The following is an 18,987-nucleotide window of genomic DNA, read 5'->3' on the forward strand; positions in this document are numbered from 1 at the left end:
TGCCAGATTAACCTCAAATAAAATTTGCTTTGATATTCATTTGCCCTCAAGTTTCCCACTTTTGCTTAGTTTTTAACCTCCGAGGATGTCTTCCTTTCTTGCTCAGAGATGTATTTTTAAAACATTCTTTACATTCTATCCATTTATTTTGGTTGTTTTCTCAACCAGAAAATAATTCAGGACACTCACCTTCTTGCTGTTGAAGTGGGAGTCTGCAATTCTTCATTTGAAACAATAAACATTTCCCTAAATAAAGTCTCTTCCACAGTGTAATGGCAGTAATAATAGTAATAAGAGCTAATATGGACTGAGCATGACTATTAGCTGGGCACCATTAAATGTGTTGTACTTTATTAAGTCATCTAATCCTCACAGTATCTCTACAAGATTAAACCCAGATAATCTGACTCCAAAACCCATGTTATTAACAATTACACATCCTATATCTAACAGCACAGATGATAATTTCATACACGTAGGAGGAAAATAAGCAAATCTGTCCTAATTAACGCAGCCAGTGAAAATTCCAGACATGCCCAGAGTTGTGTGCCTGGGACTAGGAATAAGTCATACAAAACGTCTTGATATTCTCTGTGTTTGAGATGGGGTTATAGGTACAACATAAAACTAGAATGGTAATAGGGTTTCATCAAATATGCCAAATCCTTTATGCAGAGTGACAGTGTGGGACCTAGCCTTGAGAAGTCTAAGGATGTCTCTAAGCTCAATGAGAAAGAGGGTTTTGACTAATCATCAATGTCTGCCATAGACCAAGATGAGGAAGTTCCATCTCTGAGTTATTCTTGACCTAAGATGTGGACCAGGACAAAATCTAGTCCTTTGGTCAATCTTCTTGTCACCTACCCTGGCTAACTGAGCCACCCTTCCTCAGACTCCCAAGTTCTGCCTTCTCTCCTTTTCCTTCTTAGCAGCAAGTGAAAAACCTCATACAGATAGGTCTAAAGTCATTCTCTCTCCACAGTTCCATTCTCTGCACTATATTTTATCTAACTTTATTAAATGCAACTTTGCAAAGAAACTGATCCATGTCTTTGGGGCTGAGAAGAAATTAGGATGAAAAGAATAAAAAGTGAGCACAGAAAATCCTGTTCTAAGTGAATGTATGTGTTCCAGGGGAAGGTGGAGGGAAGAGAAGAGACAACTGCCTTGAGTTTTCTGAGCTTTCTAAATCCAGAAATACGAAAAAAACACTTTCAGTGGTGATAAATGTAAGTTCTAGAGTCATTCTGCTGGACTTGGAATCTTCGCTTTACAAAAAGCTGTTTGACTTTGAGAAAGTTACTTAATACCTCTAAGCCTCAGTTCCATTCTCTGTAAAATGAGGATAATAATTATACCTATATCATAGAAATTCTCAAACTTTTTAAATCTCAGAACTCTTTATACTTCTAAAAATTATTTAGCATTCTGAAGAGCTTTTTTTTTTTTTTTAGAGCTGCACCTGCCCCATGTTGAAGTTCCCAGGCTAGAGGTTGAATCAGAGCTGCAGCCTATGCCACAGCCTCAGCAATGCTAGATCTGAGCAGAGTCTGCAACCTACACCAAAGCTCATGGCATTGCCCAACCCTTAACCCACTGAGCCAGGCCAGGAATCAAACCTGCATCTTTATGGATACTAGCTGGGTTTGTTACCACTGAGCCACAATGGGAACTCCCTGAAGAGTTCTTCTTTACGTGTCTTAATCTATTGATATTTACCACCACAAAAAAACCTAAAGAATTTTTAAATATTTATTTTTTATTCTTTTAGAAATTAACCCTATTACATAAACAAATTTTTATGAAAAATCTGTACCTTCAAAAATTAGTGAGAACAACTTTACACACTTTTAATAATATTTTAAATATCTGGCTTAATGGAAAGCAACTGGATTCATATATCTGTTGCATTCCATTTGTTATGACATGCTGCTTTGGTTGATGTATATGAAAAAAACTCTAACCGAATATTACACACCAAAACTCAACAAGCAGTAATTTCTCCATGGTTAGTGGCCATGTAGGACCAAAATCCCATCAATGGAAAAAAAAAAAAAAATGGAGTTCCCATTGTGGCTCAGTGGTTAACAAATCCGACTAGGGACCACGAGGTTTTGGGTTCAATCCCTGGCCTTGTTCAGTAGGTTAAGGATCTGGCATTGCCATGAGCTGTGGTGTAGGTCACAGATACAGCTCAGATCTGGCCACTGTGTTGTTGCTGTGGCTCTGGCATAGGCCGGCAGCTACAGCTCCAATTAGACACCTAGCCTGGGAACCTCCATATGCCACAGGTGTGGCCCTAGAAAAGACAAGAAAAAAAAAAAAATCCCATCAATGAACTTATTATACTGTTACTTGAAGCCCACTGGAATATCTTACATTTTGAAAAGACCTTTTTTGCATCATTATTTATAGATCATTTTAAAACATTTGTTCAATGAGTTACACAGATCTTTCCAACATTGTCTTATGCAATGTCAAATAAATAAACAAATCACATTCATTAATATCACAACTAAGATCACCAAAAAGTCTTTTAAGTAAGTATTAGAAAGTTGTTAAGAAGATCCTGTGTGGCTCAGCTGGTTCAGGACCCAATGCTGTCTCTGTGAGGATGCAGGTTCGATCCCTGGCCCCCCTCAGTGGGTTAAGGATCTGGCATTGCCACAAGCTGCAACACAGGTCACAGATGAGGCTCAGATCAGATGTTGATGTGGCTGTGGCATAGGCCACAGCTCTGATTTGACCCCTAGGCTGGGAACTTTCATATGTCACAGGTGCAGCCATAAAAAAGGAAAAGAAAAAGGAAGAAAAGGGAGGGAGGGAAGGAAGGGAAAAAGAAAAGAAGGAAGGAAAGGAGAAAGGAAGGGAGGACAGAAAGCTGATGTCAATGTCAAGGTGACAGATGCAAGCTTTCCAAAGTTAATTTTCACTTGAAAGTCTAATTTTATCATTGGCAAAAAATATCTCCCGTTGTTTTCTTAAAACAATGGGCTCACTTCTTCCTTGTTTAAGAAAATGTATGCCAAATACTCAAGGCTGAAAAATCAGAAAGACAAACTCTTTGTCAGTATTTTTTTACAGTAAAAATTGTGTTCCATAAAAAAAAAACAACAACAGTGAATTTAGCCCCCAATTCAGTCACACGAAGGCTTTCCCTTGAGATAAACATCATATTTCAGTGTGAAGCACAAATACTTTATGCACATGTCCCATTTCACCACCTAGAATAGTAAAAAGATATACACTAAGAGTAAAAATTTAATGAAATTAATTTTGCCGCTTCACAAGGACATCTGGAGTAAAACTGGCATTTCTGTGTATTGTGGGTACGTGAATACAGTGTGGTGTCAATAACTTAATTTACACTAAAGATTCAGCAACTGTATCTGTCATCAGGGCAAATGTCAACCCAGTAACAAAGGTAAGCATGTCTTTGTATTGTCATAAGAACAGTTCTGACCTCACAGACTCTTAGGCTTACTTATGTAGTTTTCCAAGAGATTGAGACCCTTGCTTATTTATGCAATTTGTCCAAGTTCACTTAGGCCAATAAAAGAAAAGAAAGGACAGGGAAAGGCAGTGAGATAATTATGGAGATGGGGAGGAACAGTTGCATGAGGAAGGGGATGTGAAGAAAGAGAAAGAAGGACAGGGAGGAAAGGGAGGGAGAGAAGGAGCTAGATGTGAGGGAGAAGGGAAAACTAAAGGAATGAGGAAGGGCTGTGAGAGGGAAATTAATGACTCAACTTGCTCTTGGTTACATTTTGCTTGTTCAAAATGTAACCTGAGGGCTTCCCGTCGTGGTGGCGCAGTGGTTAACGAATCCGACTAGGAACCATGAGGTTGCAGGTTCAATCCCTGGCCTTGCTCAGTGGGTTAAGGATCTGGCGTTGCCGTGAGCTGTGGTGTAGCTTGCAGAAGCGGCTCGGATCTCAAGTTGCTATGGCTCTGGCGTAGGCCGGCGGCTACAGCTCCAATTTGACCCCTAGCCTGGGAACCTCCATATGCCATGGGAAACGGCCCTAGAAAAGGCAAAAAAAGGGCAAAAAAAAAAAAAAAAGTAACCTGAACCAGCAAAGCCCATTAGAAAAAAAAAATTAAGCTCATTCTTAGGAACTAGGTTTTAAAAATATCTACTCTGATTCCACCCAGAATAAGCTGCATGGAAAATGTGATTGTCTAATACACATTTTATTTTTAATCTTTCTGTATAGCTGATTTAGCATAAAGCATGTCTAACTATTTTAAACTTGTAAACCTTTTAATACAGAACAAATCAAATTTCAGAGAAAATTATCCATGTCCAAAAAATTGAAAATGAGATTTTAAATCACACTTTTTAAAATTATTGAGCTTATTTTCTGCCACATTCACATCCTATTTATAGCTTTACCTCATCTTTTCACAACATTTAGTGATTGATGTTGGCACTTTCAGAGTACAAGTCTTTGACTTTTATATTAAGTTTGATTTTAAAGTGTTTCCAGCATTCTGTTCTGTTATTTCCATCTTGCATATGTTTCCCTTATTTTTATCAGCCTTCTTTATTACCTGTTTTCCACAACATAATTTTAGGCCTATAAAGAACATTTTGAAGAGGTCACATAATTTAGTAAGAGAAAAAAATATGTTTCCAAATCTTCATTTTTATTAAGGTGCTATTATGACAAAGGCTAAGACATGTTTATAACTAAAGAGTTAGAAAGCTGGAATCAGCCAAGAATCTGAAACCACATGATTAACATTTTCCAACTGTACAGCCTCTAAATTCTGAAACTAGTTTAAACCAATTCGTGTTTAGAGGCAACTGACGTGTAGGAGGCAAGAGCACAAACCAAGTCTCAAGTATCTATGTTCCAGCCCCAGCTCTGCTACTAATTACCTGAAAAGTGACCTCACCTCCCTCTATCAATCTCATCTTAATCATAATAGAAGGAAATCTGAAAACCAAAGACCACAAAGTTTTCTCCCAGCAGCCATGTCTTAAAACTTTCTTGGCAATTTTCATTGAGTTATTTTTCTCCCTGCTGCCAGATTACCCAATGAAAGCATTGAGATTTTTGCTTTGCTTTGTTTTTTTAATGATTTTGGCCTTTTGTTATCATCAGATACCAGCTTAATTATCTTTCAGTGATAGAGAGTTTCAAGCATCCATTAGATAAACATTGTAAAGGAACTGTCTATCATCAGGGAAAGAAAAGATAGTCCTAAATGCATTTGATGTGACAGGTACTGTACTAGGTGTTCTGTAGCATGTCATTTAATCTTTACTGCAATAAAGTAAAGTAGGATTTACTTACCCACGACTAATAGAAAAAAAGAAACTTAGGCTAAGTTGCTCTAAGTCACCAATTCACTCATTTGTTCATTTAATTAGGATTTAGTGAGTGTGTCCTCCATGGCAGATAATACTCTAGTAGAAGAACAGACAATAAAAGAGTGCCCAAACAAAATAACCAGTAAGACAAACAGTGTATTAAATATTGTAAGAACTAGGAAGAAACCTAAACAGGGTAGGAAGCTAGGGAATGAACAGATATGAAAGGGAAATCAGGAAAAGATTTGGAGAGAAGAAACAGCAAATATTACAACTTTAAGAGAGAAACATGGCCACTAAGCAGTGGAGCTAGAACTTAAAATCAGATCTGTCTGAGACGCAAAGTCCATGTCTTTCTTTTTTTCTTTTTAGGGGCACACCATATGGAAGTTCTCAGGCTAAGGGCTGAATCGGAGCTATAGCTGCTGGCCTATGCCCAGCCATAACAACAGCATATCTGAGTCACATCTGCAACCTACACCACAGCTAATGGCAATGCTGGATGCTTAACTCACTGAGCAAGGCCAAGAATCAAACCCGCATTCTCATGGATATGAGTCAGGTTCATAACCTGCTGAGCCCTGGCAGGAACTCCCGTGACTTTTTTCTATCATGTCAAAAAACAAAAGTGCATTTAATGGATTTCTTTGGAATAGGCTATGAGGATAAACTCTCAAAATACATTAAGAAAAAAAAATCCGTACAGAATGGCCATCATGAAGATGGGATTAAGGTGGCGGAAGAGAAGGGCTGGAGCTCAACTTCTCTCCTAAAAACAACAAAATTCACAACTAAAGGCTGAGTAATCTTCAACCAAATGGACCGGAAACCTTCAAAAAGATATCCTACTCCAGAAGACAAAGAGAAGGCCACATCAAGAGGTAGGAGTGGTGATTACATGATGTAAGCAACCCCATACCTCCTGGGTGGGAAGCCCCACAGACTGGAAAGTAACTGGTTCACAGAGACTCACCTACAGGAGTGAGAGTTCTGAGCCCCACATCAAACTCCCACGTGTGGGGATCTGGCACTGGGAGAAAGAGCCCCTGGAGCATCTGGCATTGAAGGCCAGTGGGGCTTGTGCGCAGCAGCTTCACAGGACTGGGTGAAATGGAGACCCCATTCTTAAAAGGCACACACAGACTTTCACATGCACTGCATCCCAGGGCAAAGCAAAGTCTCCATAGTAATCTGGGTCAAACCTGACTGCAGTTCTTGGAGAACATCCTGAGAAAACAGGGGTGAATGTGGCTTGTTGAAAGGGAAGGTCATTGGAAGCAAAGCTCTCAGGAATATTCAGCAGCATGCCATTCTCTGGAGGTGGCCATTTTTGGAAAATCTGGCCCCACCCATCAGGGCTGAGAAGCCCCAGGCCAAACAACAATCCAGGTGGGATCGCAGCCCTGCCCCTCAATAAACAGGCTGCCTAAAGACCCCCCCAGGCACACAGCTGCCGCTAATCCCATCCAGAGACAAAGTTCCACCCACCAGAGGGATTAGAATCAGCTCCACTGGGCAGGCATAAGTCCCTCCCATCAGGAAGCCTACAGCAAGCCCCTGTACCAACTTCAGCCACAAGGGGGGCAGACAGTACCAACTTCAGACGCAAGGGGGCAGACACCAAAAGTAAGAGAGGGTACAACTCTACCATCTGTAAAAAGGTCACCACACCAAAAACCTATAAAAATGAAAAGACAGAGAACTATAACTCAGATGAGGGAGAAAGAAAAAACCCCAGAAAATCAGCTAAGTGATCAGGAGATCCTCAGCCTCCAGGAAAAAGACTTTAGACTGTTGATGCTGAAGATGATGCAAGACTTTGGAAATAGACTGGAGGCAAAGATGGATAACTTACAGGAAACACTGAGCAAAGAGATACAAAATATAAAACTTAAACAAGAAGAGATGCAAAATACAATAACTGAAATAAAAAATTCACTAGAAGCAGCTAACAGCAGAATACAGGAGGCAGAAGAATGAATAAGTAAGGTGGAGGACAGACAGTTCTCAGAGAACTCTGGAACAATGTTAAATGCAACAACATCCATATTATAGGGGTGCCAGAAGGAGAAGAGAGGGAGAAGGGGACAGAAAAAGATATTCCAAGAGATAATAGCTGAAAACTTCCCTAACATGGGAAAGGAACCGCTCACTCAAATCCAGGAAGCCCAACGAGTACCATACAAAATAAACCCAAGGAGGAATACACCAAGACACATATTAATCAAACTGACCAAAATTAAAGACAAAGAGAAAATCTTGAAAGCAGCTAGGGAAAAGAAACAAATAACATACAAGGGAACCCCGATGAGGGTATCAGCAGATTTTTAAGCAGAGAAACTGCAGGCCAGAAGGGAGTGGCATGATATTCTTAACAGGATGAAAGGAAAAAAACCTCCAACCAAGATTACTTTACCCAGCAAGGCTCTCATTCAGATTTGAAGGAGAAATAAAAAGCTTCACAGATAAGCAAAAGCTAGGAGAATTCAGCAGCACTAAATCAGCTTGATAACAAATACTAAAAGAACTTCTCTAGGCAGAAAAGAAAAGGCCGCAACAGGAAACAAAAATACTACAAATGACAAGGCCCACCAGTAAAGGTATATATACAGTAAAGGTAAGAAATCATCCACACACAATTATGCCACCAAAATCAGAAATCCTGAGAAGAGGTGGGTACAAATGCAGGACACTGGAGATGCACTTGCAAATAAGAGACCAACAACTTAAAACAATCTCATATAAATATAGACTCATATCAAAACTTCAGAATAACTGCAAACCAAAAATCTACAATTGATACATAAACAAGTAAGAAAAATCAACTCAAATATAACACTAAAGATAGTCATCAAACCACAAGAGCATAGAACAAGAGAAGAAGGGAAGAAAAAAGAGCAACAAAAACAAATCCAAAGCAATTAATAAAATGGCAATAAGAACATACATATCAATAATTACCTTAAATGTTAATGGACTAAACGCCCCAACCAAAAGACACGGACTGGCTGAATGGATACAAAAACAAGATCCATATATATGCTGTCTTCAAGAGACCCACTTCACTTCCAGGGACACATACAAATGGAAAGTGAGAGGATGGAAGAAAATATTCCATGCAAACAGGAATCAAAAGAAAGCTGGAGTAGCAATACTCATATGAGACAAAATAGATTTTAAAATGAAGAATATTTTAAGGGACAAGGAAGGTCAGTACCTAATGATCAAAGGATCAATCCAAGAAGAAGATATAACAGTTTTAAACATCTACGCACCCAACGTAGGTTTACCACAATATATAAGGCAACTGCTAACAACCTTAAAAGGACAAATCAACAATAACACAATCAAAGTGGGGGATTTTAACACCCCACTTACAGCAATGAACAGATCATCCAGACAGAAAATCAATAAGGAAACACAGGCCCTGAATGAAGCATTAGACCAAATGGACTTAATAGATATTTATAGGACATTTCATCCAAAAGCAAAAGAATACACATTCTTCTCAAGTGCACATGGAACTTTCTCTAAGATTGATCACATCCTGGGCTACAAATCCAGAATGGCCATCAAAAGGTCTACAGACAATAAGTGCTGGAGAGGGTGTGGAGGAACCCCATTACACTGTTGGTGGGATTGTAAATTGGTGCAACCACTGTGGAAAACAGTATAGAGATGGCTCAGAAAACTAAAAATAGAACTACCATTTGATCCAGCAATCCCATTCCTGGGCAACTATCCAGAGAAATCCATGACTTGAAAAGACACATGCACTCCAACGTTCACTGCAGCACTCTTTGCAATATCCAAGACATGGAAACAACCTAAATGTCCATAGACAGAGGAGTGGATCAAGAAGATGTGGTATACATACACAATGGAATATTACTTATCCATTAAAAGGAATGAAATACCGGCATTTTTAGCAACATGGATGGACCTAGAAATTATCATACTAAGTGAAGTCAGTCAGACAATGAGACACCAACATCAAATGCTCTCACTAACATGTGGAATCTGAAAAAAGGGCACAATGAACTTCTTTGCAGAACAGATACTGACTCAGACTTTGAAAAACTTATGGTTTCCAAAGGAGACAGGTTGGGGGGGTGGGGAGATGTTCTGGGGGTTTGGGATGGAAATGCTATAAAATTGGGTTGTGATGATCATTGTACAACTATAAATGTAATAAATTCATTGAGTAATATAAAAATAAAATTAATAAAGAGAAAAAGAGAAAAAAATTGTAGTCCATCTTTACCAAAAACAGCAATTTAGAAAAAGGTGGCTTTAAGGGCTTTTCCAGAGTGGGCTGTAGAGAAAGCCTATAGAAGCACCTTTTATTGGAAGGAATCTCAAAGTATAATTCACATAAACTGTAGGTGTGTGATAGTGTGCTCCAGCCCTGTGGCTTTTGAGACTCATAATTTAGTGGCAAAATCTATCTTTTCCAGAAAGTATACTTTTGAAAAGAACTCAGAATGAATGTATTAGTGGGGGTAAGGTATTACAGAACAGAGCTGTCAGAAGGCCTCTGTATCCTTACTTGTTTTTAAACTTATACTTTTAGAATCAGAGAATCACATTCCAGGTTTAGAAAGAACTTTTTCCTATGACATATTCTATTGGAATTCAGCCAACATCCATCCATCACCATCCTACGCTTCACAAAGGGCCATTCAGACTCACATCATTTGTTCGATAATTTCAGAATTAATTTGTTAAATGCTAATGCATATTATAGACTTAACAGTGGGAAATCTGTGAGGTTGCTATCCAGCTCCCTGATGCAGAGGCTTAACAATGATCACCCTCCTCCCTGTTAAGTCACCCGTCCTGAATCTGTACAGTTGTCCCCATTCCATGTCCATTCCCATCAGGGCCTAGCACAGAACTGTCTATGTTGATCCTCCATCTGCAACCCTTTCACTCAGTTTACCTTGTTCTATAATGTTATCTTCCTTCCTAGAAATGTATGATTTGTCTCTACACCCTCTTTTCCCGACCATCCTCACAATCCCCTTTGCTCAAGAGCAACTTACACTCCCCAGGAACTTGTATCTCATCTATTTCCCCTGATTAGGGAGGCTTGTAGATTTTCACATAGGAACTAGAATCTCACATGACCCTTAAAGAAGAGCCTGGATTAGGAGGAAAAGGGAAAATAAGATGGTTAACTTCAGGCGTCCTCTAATATAGTGGAGTCTATAGCCAGGGAGCAAGAGGAACAGAACAAGCCCCTTTAAGGAAACAGGATTTATGTAAAATGCAGAATGGCTTGTTGGAACCTGTAATTTTCTGCTGAGGAGCCGTTTATGCTCAGACTAGAAACTAATTACAATCAGTCAATCACCTGATAAATATTCATCCCCTCAGTTCCTATTTACATTTGTGTCACCTTTGGATATTCCTACCAAGAGTCTCCCAGTTTCAGCTTCAACACTCAATGGTTAGGACTCATCACTTTTCTAGAGAATCAATGCCATCTGTGGATTGCTCTGTAAGAAATACCTTCCTTGCAGTACCTTCAAACCCAGCTACTGGCCCTTAGTTCTTTCATATTTCTACATGGAGTGCCTAGAAATTCCCAGCCACAAGTGTATCCTGTAGCTGTCTCTGTGCACCAACAGATATTTCCAAAAAAAGAGCACACTATAGGCTGTGGTGGTCAAACAGGCTGAAGAGCTGGAAAGACAGACATTAATAAGCATCTTCAAACAAAGAAAGTATCTGTTGATTTTTATGACCATGACTAGATTATGTATAATATAATTCTGTGACTATAGGAGCATAAAATTGTGGCAGATAGAGGAATTCAGAGCACTCAGGTACCAATTAAAATTCTGCCGTGAATTAGCACATGACCTACGACAGAGCAGATCTTCTCTGAGGACCTCTTTTTCACATCTGAAAAAGCAGGGAGGAGAGCTGGAGGAGGAGAAGGGTACCACATGTTACCCAATGCCCCACAGGGGTATAGAACAAAGTAATGGGCTTTGGCATCAATCAGAGGCAAACTTCAATTCTGTCACTTTGTGTGTGATACTATGTGTCACTGACCATACTTTAAACTTCCCCAAGACTGATATTTATCTCTAAGATGAGAACCATGATGCTTGCCTCACTAGACTAAAGTATAATTAAATGATGTCTCCAGTGGTGTTCAAGAAATATAACTTCTCCTTCCTTCCTTCTTTCAGGTGATCCTGCAACCCAACATGCTTGATCTGCTCAGGAGCCAAGCCTGCCCTCATGTGTCCCAGAAAAGAACTCCTCTGACTGACTGAAAGATCTAACTGCTGACACTCAATATTAACAGCACTAACCAAAAAGGAAGGAAGGAAGGAAGGAGGGATAATAAGGAGCCAGGATGGGAGGGTAGTTAAGAGAAACTCCCTTAGATTTGATTTTTTGTCCTCTCACTCTTTCTAAGTGACAAAGACCCAAGCAAGTCCAGGGCACATGAAACTTGGTTCTACTCTCCTTCTCCCAACTAGAATAATTTCTCTTCTATGCCCAGCCTTGCAATAGACACAATCATATGATATTTATGAAAAGCTTTCAGCATTTTGTCATAGTTTCCCCTGATTTCACCCCTACAAAGATCCTGCTGGGTACACAGAGCAGGTCCTATTATTCACCATCTAAGGAAAATGTCTGTGACCTACCAAAAGTCATTCAATCAGCTTTCAACCCAGCTCTAAGAAATGTGTATGTTTCTCACCTTCCACTCTAAGTTCCTTTCTGCTAAACCAGGATGTCTTCCTATTTGTCCTCATGAGAAGGAGCCCAAAGTGGCTACAAGAGAATTGCCTCAGCAGTTGAAAACCCAAGCCCCCAAAGTACAGTTTTTATAATCAGGCCCCCACATTATGCCCCTTTTTGCCCTCTTAATTTCTTTGGAATCAGGTGTACAGAATTGAGTTAATCCTAACTCCCATTTTGTGGTACACATCATCTCAGTTAGGATAAGGCCCCTCATTTGTTGTATCTTACTTTATTATTTTTATCTTCATGTCACATCCACAATTCCATTTCCCTCCCCGCTCCAATGACAAACATTCAATCCAATGGACTTTTCACACATTAACTTTGAGACGTGTGTTTTTAAAACATATGGCAGGCAAAACACTCTCTGACATCAACCTCATGAATATTTTCTCAGGTCAGTCTCCCAAGGCAACAGAAATAAGAGCAAAAATAAACCAATGTGACCTAATCAAACTAACAAGCTTTTGCACAGCAAAGGAAACCAAAAAGACAACTTACAGAATGGGAGAAAAATAGTTTCAAATGATGCAACCAACAAGGGCTTAATCTCTAGAATATACAAGCAACTTATACAACCTCAACAGCAAAAAAGCCAATCACCCAATGGAAAAATGGGCAAAAGACCTGAATAGACTGTTCTCCAAGGAAGATATACAGACAGCCAACAAGCACATGAAAAAATGCTTAACATCCCTGATTATAAGAGAAATGCAAATCAAAACTACCATGAGGTACCACCTCACACCAGTCAGAATGGCCATCATTCATAAGTCCACAAATAACATGTGCTGTAGGGGGTGTGGAGAAAAGGGAACCCTCCTGCACTGTTGGTGGGAATGTAAACTGCTACAGCCAATGGATTTCCAATGAATTCCTGCTGTGTAGCATTGATAACTATGTCTAGAAACTTATATAGCAACAGAACAAAGGGAGGAAAAAAAAATGTATACATGTAAGTGTAACTTGGTCCCCATGCTGTACAGCAGAAAAAATAAATAAAAATAAAATAAATAAAATAAAACATATGGCATGTTTCATGTTTAGGTTTTAATCGCCATAAAAGGAATTGTCTATAAGTGTCATCCTATTTTTGAGTTGTTTTTTGAGACCTATCAATGTTGCTAAATAGAAATTTAAATTACAATTTTTGTCTGATAAGGAGAATCTGATCTTTTCATCAAACTTTATTTAGCCATTGTCTTGGAAAACAAGTCATTTAGTTTGTTTCCAATTCTTTGCTGCCAAAAACACCACTTGATTGAACAACCTTATAAACATCTCCTTGAGGACTTCTCTGGAATCTATTCCCAAGAGCAGAAGTGCAAGTCATGCTTAATTTGTCTACCAATTGTGTCAGACCACGCTTTGAAAGAGCTACGCCAAGTTTACACTGTCCCCAGGAGTGCATGAGAAACCCAGTTTCCCCACATCTCCATCAACACTTGATATTATCTTTCTAATTTTGTCAAATGATGAGTGTAATGTCATATTCTTACTTTAATTTGCATTTCCTTGATCACTGGTGAGATTTCGCACCTCTCCAAATATTTATTGGCCATCAAGATTTTCCTGGTTGCCTATTGCCTAGACACATATTTGCCTATTTTTTCTATTCAATTTCTTGTCTTTTTCTTGTTGATCTGTAGGAGCTCCTTTTGCATTCTAGACATCAATCTCTTCTCAGCTCAAATCTTGCTATCACAACAAAAAGCTTTGTTGGGAAAGTGAGGTGGAATGGGGCTTCATCTTGCCAAGAACCAATGCCTCTTCTTCCAGTGTCTACTAATTAGTGTCTGAAAGATCAGCTTTAGACAGGACAGAAGAAACACAGATATTGCTGTTAACAATGAATTTTATAGGGAACAGAGAAAGAATAGAATTATTCTGGCTAGTATTACTGTCCCCATTTTGTTTTGATTAATGAGGACAGTAATTCTAGAGTAGGCCAGAGGAGAAATTATCCTGAAGTTAACCAAAATCAATGGCCTGTGAGAATGTTACTTTACAAAATGGCAAGAGGAATTTTTCAGCTGTGATTAAATTAGGGACCTTGAAAGACGATCATGGATTATTCTGGTGGGCCCAATTTAATCACGTGAGTTCTTAAAAGCAGAGGACCCTTCCAGAGGGAGATGTATCCATGGAAAAATAATCAGAGAGAGATGCAATGCTGCCTGCTTTGAAGATGGAGGATGAAGTCCACAAGCCAATGACTTCTAGAAGCTGGAGAAGTCAAGAACACGGATTCTTTCCTAGAGTCTCTAGAAGGACTACAGTTCTGCAGACACTTTGATCTTAGCCTAGTGAGACTCATGGCAGCAGAATTCTAATCTACAGAACTGTAAAATAATAAATTCGGGTTGTTTCATGCCACTGTGTTTGTGATAAGTTGTTATAGCAGCAACAGAAAACTAATATGCATCTCTAATTTTGGCAAGTCTGAAAATAATAGGCATCTAGCTATCCTCAAAACAGAACATGAAAAGTCAAAGATAAAAATCTTTCCATTTCCTTATGACTTCCCCTTTTCTATCACCGCCATTGCCTGCCCTCTCCCACTACATTCTCACACCTCACTAATCAACTCACAGTGGTGGCATCTTCATCTCTTCCAGTCCCCTCTTTTATGCCTCTGCTTTTAGGTCTGTCCCCTTCTACTCCACAACAATTTTAATCATCTCTCCTCCTTAGAGAAGATTGTGCAAAATTTGTCTTAATAAGTCATTGGGAGGAGTCTTTCAGAACCGGGAGCAGCCACTTGTAATTTCAAAATGATGTCAGTACACTAATGTCTTCCCCAGCCTTGTCAAAGCTGTTCCTTCTTCTCCTGATCATATAAATGTTCTTCATATATAAGGAATAAATATTAAACATTAAATCATAAAGCTCAAACTATAAAAATGATGCATTTAGCAGAATAAAACTGTCATTCCAGTAGTTTCAATAGTAGAATTAAAATAAAGACATTTCAAATGAAGTGGATTATTTGTTACGCCTTAGAACTGAGTTCCCACCTCTTTTGTGACACAGTAGAAAGAAGGGAAAGTATCAGCTCGACATTGTAACAGTTCATAAATCCAGCAAATCCCATTGAAGCAGGAGCTTTGAATCAGAGATGACTATGAAATTACAAGCCCTAGAACTAGTAAAAATCTTGAGGGGCACAAGGAACTTTCCAAAATGCCCAAGTGACACCTGGATATGTGTCCACAGTATGTTCATTACTTTGTACTACATAACACCACATAATATGAATATCTTTTTGCACAGGTGCCTATGTCATTGTGTGTGTCTGTGCATATGCCTATAATTAACACATGCTCACAGAATGTTTTACTTCTTAGTTCTATTCTTCTGTAATTAGGACTTCTCTTGCCTATGCTATTTTGGAAGGGCATCTAATATAATAATTCTGACATGATCCTAACTGTATATGCATGATAACGATGGGTTATAGTGGATTAGTAGTAAATTCCAAAGAGCCCTCAGTTCCTCCAGAGAAGGGGAGGAATAAACAAGTGGACAGAACTTAGAGGGTCCCACCCCAAATTCAATAAAAACAACTTTGCTTTGGAGTTCCCATTGTGGCTCAGTGGGTTAAGAACCTGACTAGTATCCACAAGGATGCAGGTTTGATCCCTGGCCCAGCTCAGTGGGTTAAGGATCCAACATTGCCAAAAGCTACAGCATAGGCCATGGATGTGGATCGGATCTGGCATTGCTGTGGTATAGGCCAGAGGCTATGGCTGTGATTCAACCCCTAGCCTGGGAACTTCTATGTTCCATGGATACAGCCCTAAAATGACAAAAAAAAAAAAAGTTGTTCTATTTGGTTTTGGCATGATATTTCATTTAGAAAACAAAAATAAAACAAATACCAGCTTTCTTTTAAAAAAGTTTTCGGAGTTCCTGTCATGGCACAGTGGTTAACAAATCTGAATAGGAACCATGAGGTTGCAGGCTCGATCCCTGGCCTTGCTCAGTGGGTTGAGGATCGAGCGTTGCTGTGAGCTGTGGTGTAGATTGCAGACGTGGCTTGGATCCTGCGTTGCTGTGGCTCTGGCGTAGGTTCAACAGTGGCTGCAGCTCCGACTGGACCCTTAGCCTGGAAACCTCCATATGCCACGGGAGCGGCCCTAGAAAAGGCAAAAAGACAAAAAAAATAAATAAATAAAAAATAAAAAAATAAAAAAGTTTTAAAGCCACTGGACTAAGGGATCAGTAAGGCTCTTATCCATGGTATTTAGATATAAATTTTTTTTGATGATTACTCTATTTCTTTATTATTTATACTTTTCATAATTTCCATTTCTCATAGGGACAATATTTGCTTTTGGAGATATTATTATGAGTTCCCTGCTTTCTTCATCATTTAGATGTTCAATGTATTACCAAAAAATGACAAATTCTTTTTTTTTTTTTTTGGCTGCCCCCACACATGGAAGTTCCTGGGCCAGGGATCAAATCCAAGCCACAGCTGCGGCAACGCTGGATCCTTAACCCACTGTGCTGGGACGAAGATCAAACCTGCACCTCAGCTTCAACAACACCAGATCCTTAACTCGCTGTGCCACAGCATGAACTCCAAAACGACGAATTTTTAAGAACTGCTTAGGAAAAGCTGAACATAAATTTGCTGACTATATCTAGCAATAATGTTGACAACAAGTAGTTTATTACACTTATGAACACACATGTTGAAGTATTAGTTGCAAAAATCTTTTTTTTTTCCTCTTAGAAACTAATCGCCACTTACAACAAAAGTGTGTGCTAATAATAATAATAATACAACTTTGCAACATCCATTCCCTCCTCCTCCGCCACCCTCCAAAACACATGCCACCACAACTATCATTGTTAGTCTCTCTGGGTCTTTGGTCTGGCAAGCACCTCTACCTTTTCAAGCATTCCCAAGTCTAAGAACCTGGTAAACTTGGCAGGGGCTCCCTCTTCCTAAATGTGACAAATCTTCATTTCTATACCCTTTTTCCTATTTGTCTAGTGCCTCCTTCTAATCTTCTTTTCCCAGGGAACCCAATGCCTTAAATGTTATCTTCTTTTATCCCCTACCAAATCTGGTCTCAGAAAAAGATAAACTCCCTCAAAGTTTACACTGGCAACGAGGTCAAAAGTCCCCTCCCTCCTAGGGGGTGCCCTTTCAACGGGGGCTTCTGACCAATTAGTAAGTACCATCTATACGGGCTGTCTCTGGAGGTAGGGAGTTCTGTGCCACAGGTGCTGAATAAGCTTTGACAGGAAAATTAAACAGTTAAAGTACAGGATGGCAAGTTCTACCAGATATTGTCTTAGGTTTCTTACGGAATCCTACCTGTCATTCAATGGTTCCATGATAAAGCAGAACAGAGGGTATGTTTTACAGGAGGAGAGAGGGAAAGGATACAGCTGAGATGACTTTTAATGAGAATTATTTACAGATTAGTAGAAAAAAATTCAAATTCTAGGGGTAGCTATACATACCAAGATTTTCGGTTGAGAGCATTGGGCAGAAGGGAGAGAAATCTTAACCTCAGCCACCTGCAACAGGGACTACTGAATTCATCTTTTCTCCATTTACAGTTTCACCTAGAAAGAAAACAAGATTACAGATACTTCTGACACAGTTTGGGATTTTTAAATTTTTGTCTTTTAAAGCCAATAAGAAAAGCAAAGGCTAGTAGAGATGAAAATGCTGTATACATGTTTTCAGTGACCTGAGACAGTACAAGATTATACAATACCTGTCTCTATTTAAGTTTTGTATTAAATTAATTACTTACCTCCATTTTGCCTCTACTATGTGCCAAGCCCTATTTATACATTTACGAACAACAGGATATGGTCTCTGATATCTCTGAGTTTACACTCTAGCAAACTTGAAAGATAATTAAACAAAAATATATTAATGAGGTGATTGTGTTCTGTTAGAGAAGTCTGAGACACTTGTAGCAAGCATCATATCTTCCTTCATGCAGAAGGATAGAAAGTTTCTCAGAGAAAATGATAATTAAGCTGATGTCAGAAGTCTAAGTAGGAATTGAGGGGAGAGTGTTTCAGATAGAGAATAGCATATAAACGGCCCAGATGGGAGAGAATGCATGGTCCTTTCAAGAAGCAAAAATACATTCAGAAGTATAAGTGGTCAGAGACAGACAGGAGAGGTAGATAGGGGCCAGTCATGGCGTGTCCTCTAAATCACAGTATGAAATTTAAAGCCTATACTGATAGCAATAGAAAGCTGTTAGAGGGTACTTAATAAGAATGTGAAGGAGTTCCCGTCGTGGTGCAGTGGTTAACGAATCCGACTAGGAACCATGAGGTTGTGGGTTCGGTCCCTGCCCTTGCTCAGTGGGTAACGATCTGGCGTTGCCGTGAGCTGTGGCGTAGGTTGCAGACGCGGCTCGGATCCCGAGTTGCTGTGGCTCTGGCATAGGCTGGCAGCTACAGTTCCAATTAGACCCCTAGCCTGGGAACCTCCATATGCCATGGGAGCGGTCCAAGAAATGGCAAAAAAAAAGAATGTGAAGTAACAATTAAAGTTTCAGAAGAATCACTTTCATGAGAGAGTCGCAAATAAGGAGAGAAAAGAAGAAGGGTAAATAAAGTGGGTTGGGAAAAGAATGGATAATCTTTTAGGAATCAAAGTTGACAAGACTTGATTAATTAGTTGTGGTGAGGGTAGGGAGGAAACCAGAATGGAGGATGGGTTTCTGGCTTGGATAACCGTGTGTGTGACAGGGCAACCTCAGAGGGGCCAGGTGCATGTTTACAGGCACCGGAGGATAGAAGTTATTTGGACATATCAAAACTGAGATTTTAAAGCAGCAGCCGGACTTGTGAGTGTTGAAAAGCTGATCTAGGTATCGAGAAAAGGTCTTTGTTAGTATCTGAGAACC

At 39.4% G+C, this 18,987-nt stretch overlaps 1 protein-coding gene across 9 annotated transcripts in view; it reads right to left on the minus strand.

Moving 5' to 3' along the window:
- The window catches only part of TNFSF4 (TNF superfamily member 4), a 322,273-nt gene that overhangs the window by 55,050 nt on the left and 248,236 nt on the right, over positions 1 to 18,987 (minus strand). For 5 of the 9 annotated variants that reach the window (XR_002346951.1, XR_002346952.1, XR_002346943.1 and 2 more), the window contains one exon: positions 17,573 to 17,677. The gene's annotated coding sequence lies outside the window, so the exon portion shown is untranslated. Of the gene's footprint in view, positions 1 to 16,243; positions 17,678 to 18,987 lie in introns of those variants that run through there. The other 4 variants (XR_002346950.1, XR_002346946.1, XR_002346947.1 and 1 more) reach the window with 4 other exon arrangements.

Source organism: Sus scrofa, chromosome 9 (assembly GCF_000003025.6).
Source record: "Sus scrofa isolate TJ Tabasco breed Duroc chromosome 9, Sscrofa11.1, whole genome shotgun sequence".
NCBI lineage: Eukaryota > Metazoa > Chordata > Mammalia > Artiodactyla > Suidae > Sus > Sus scrofa.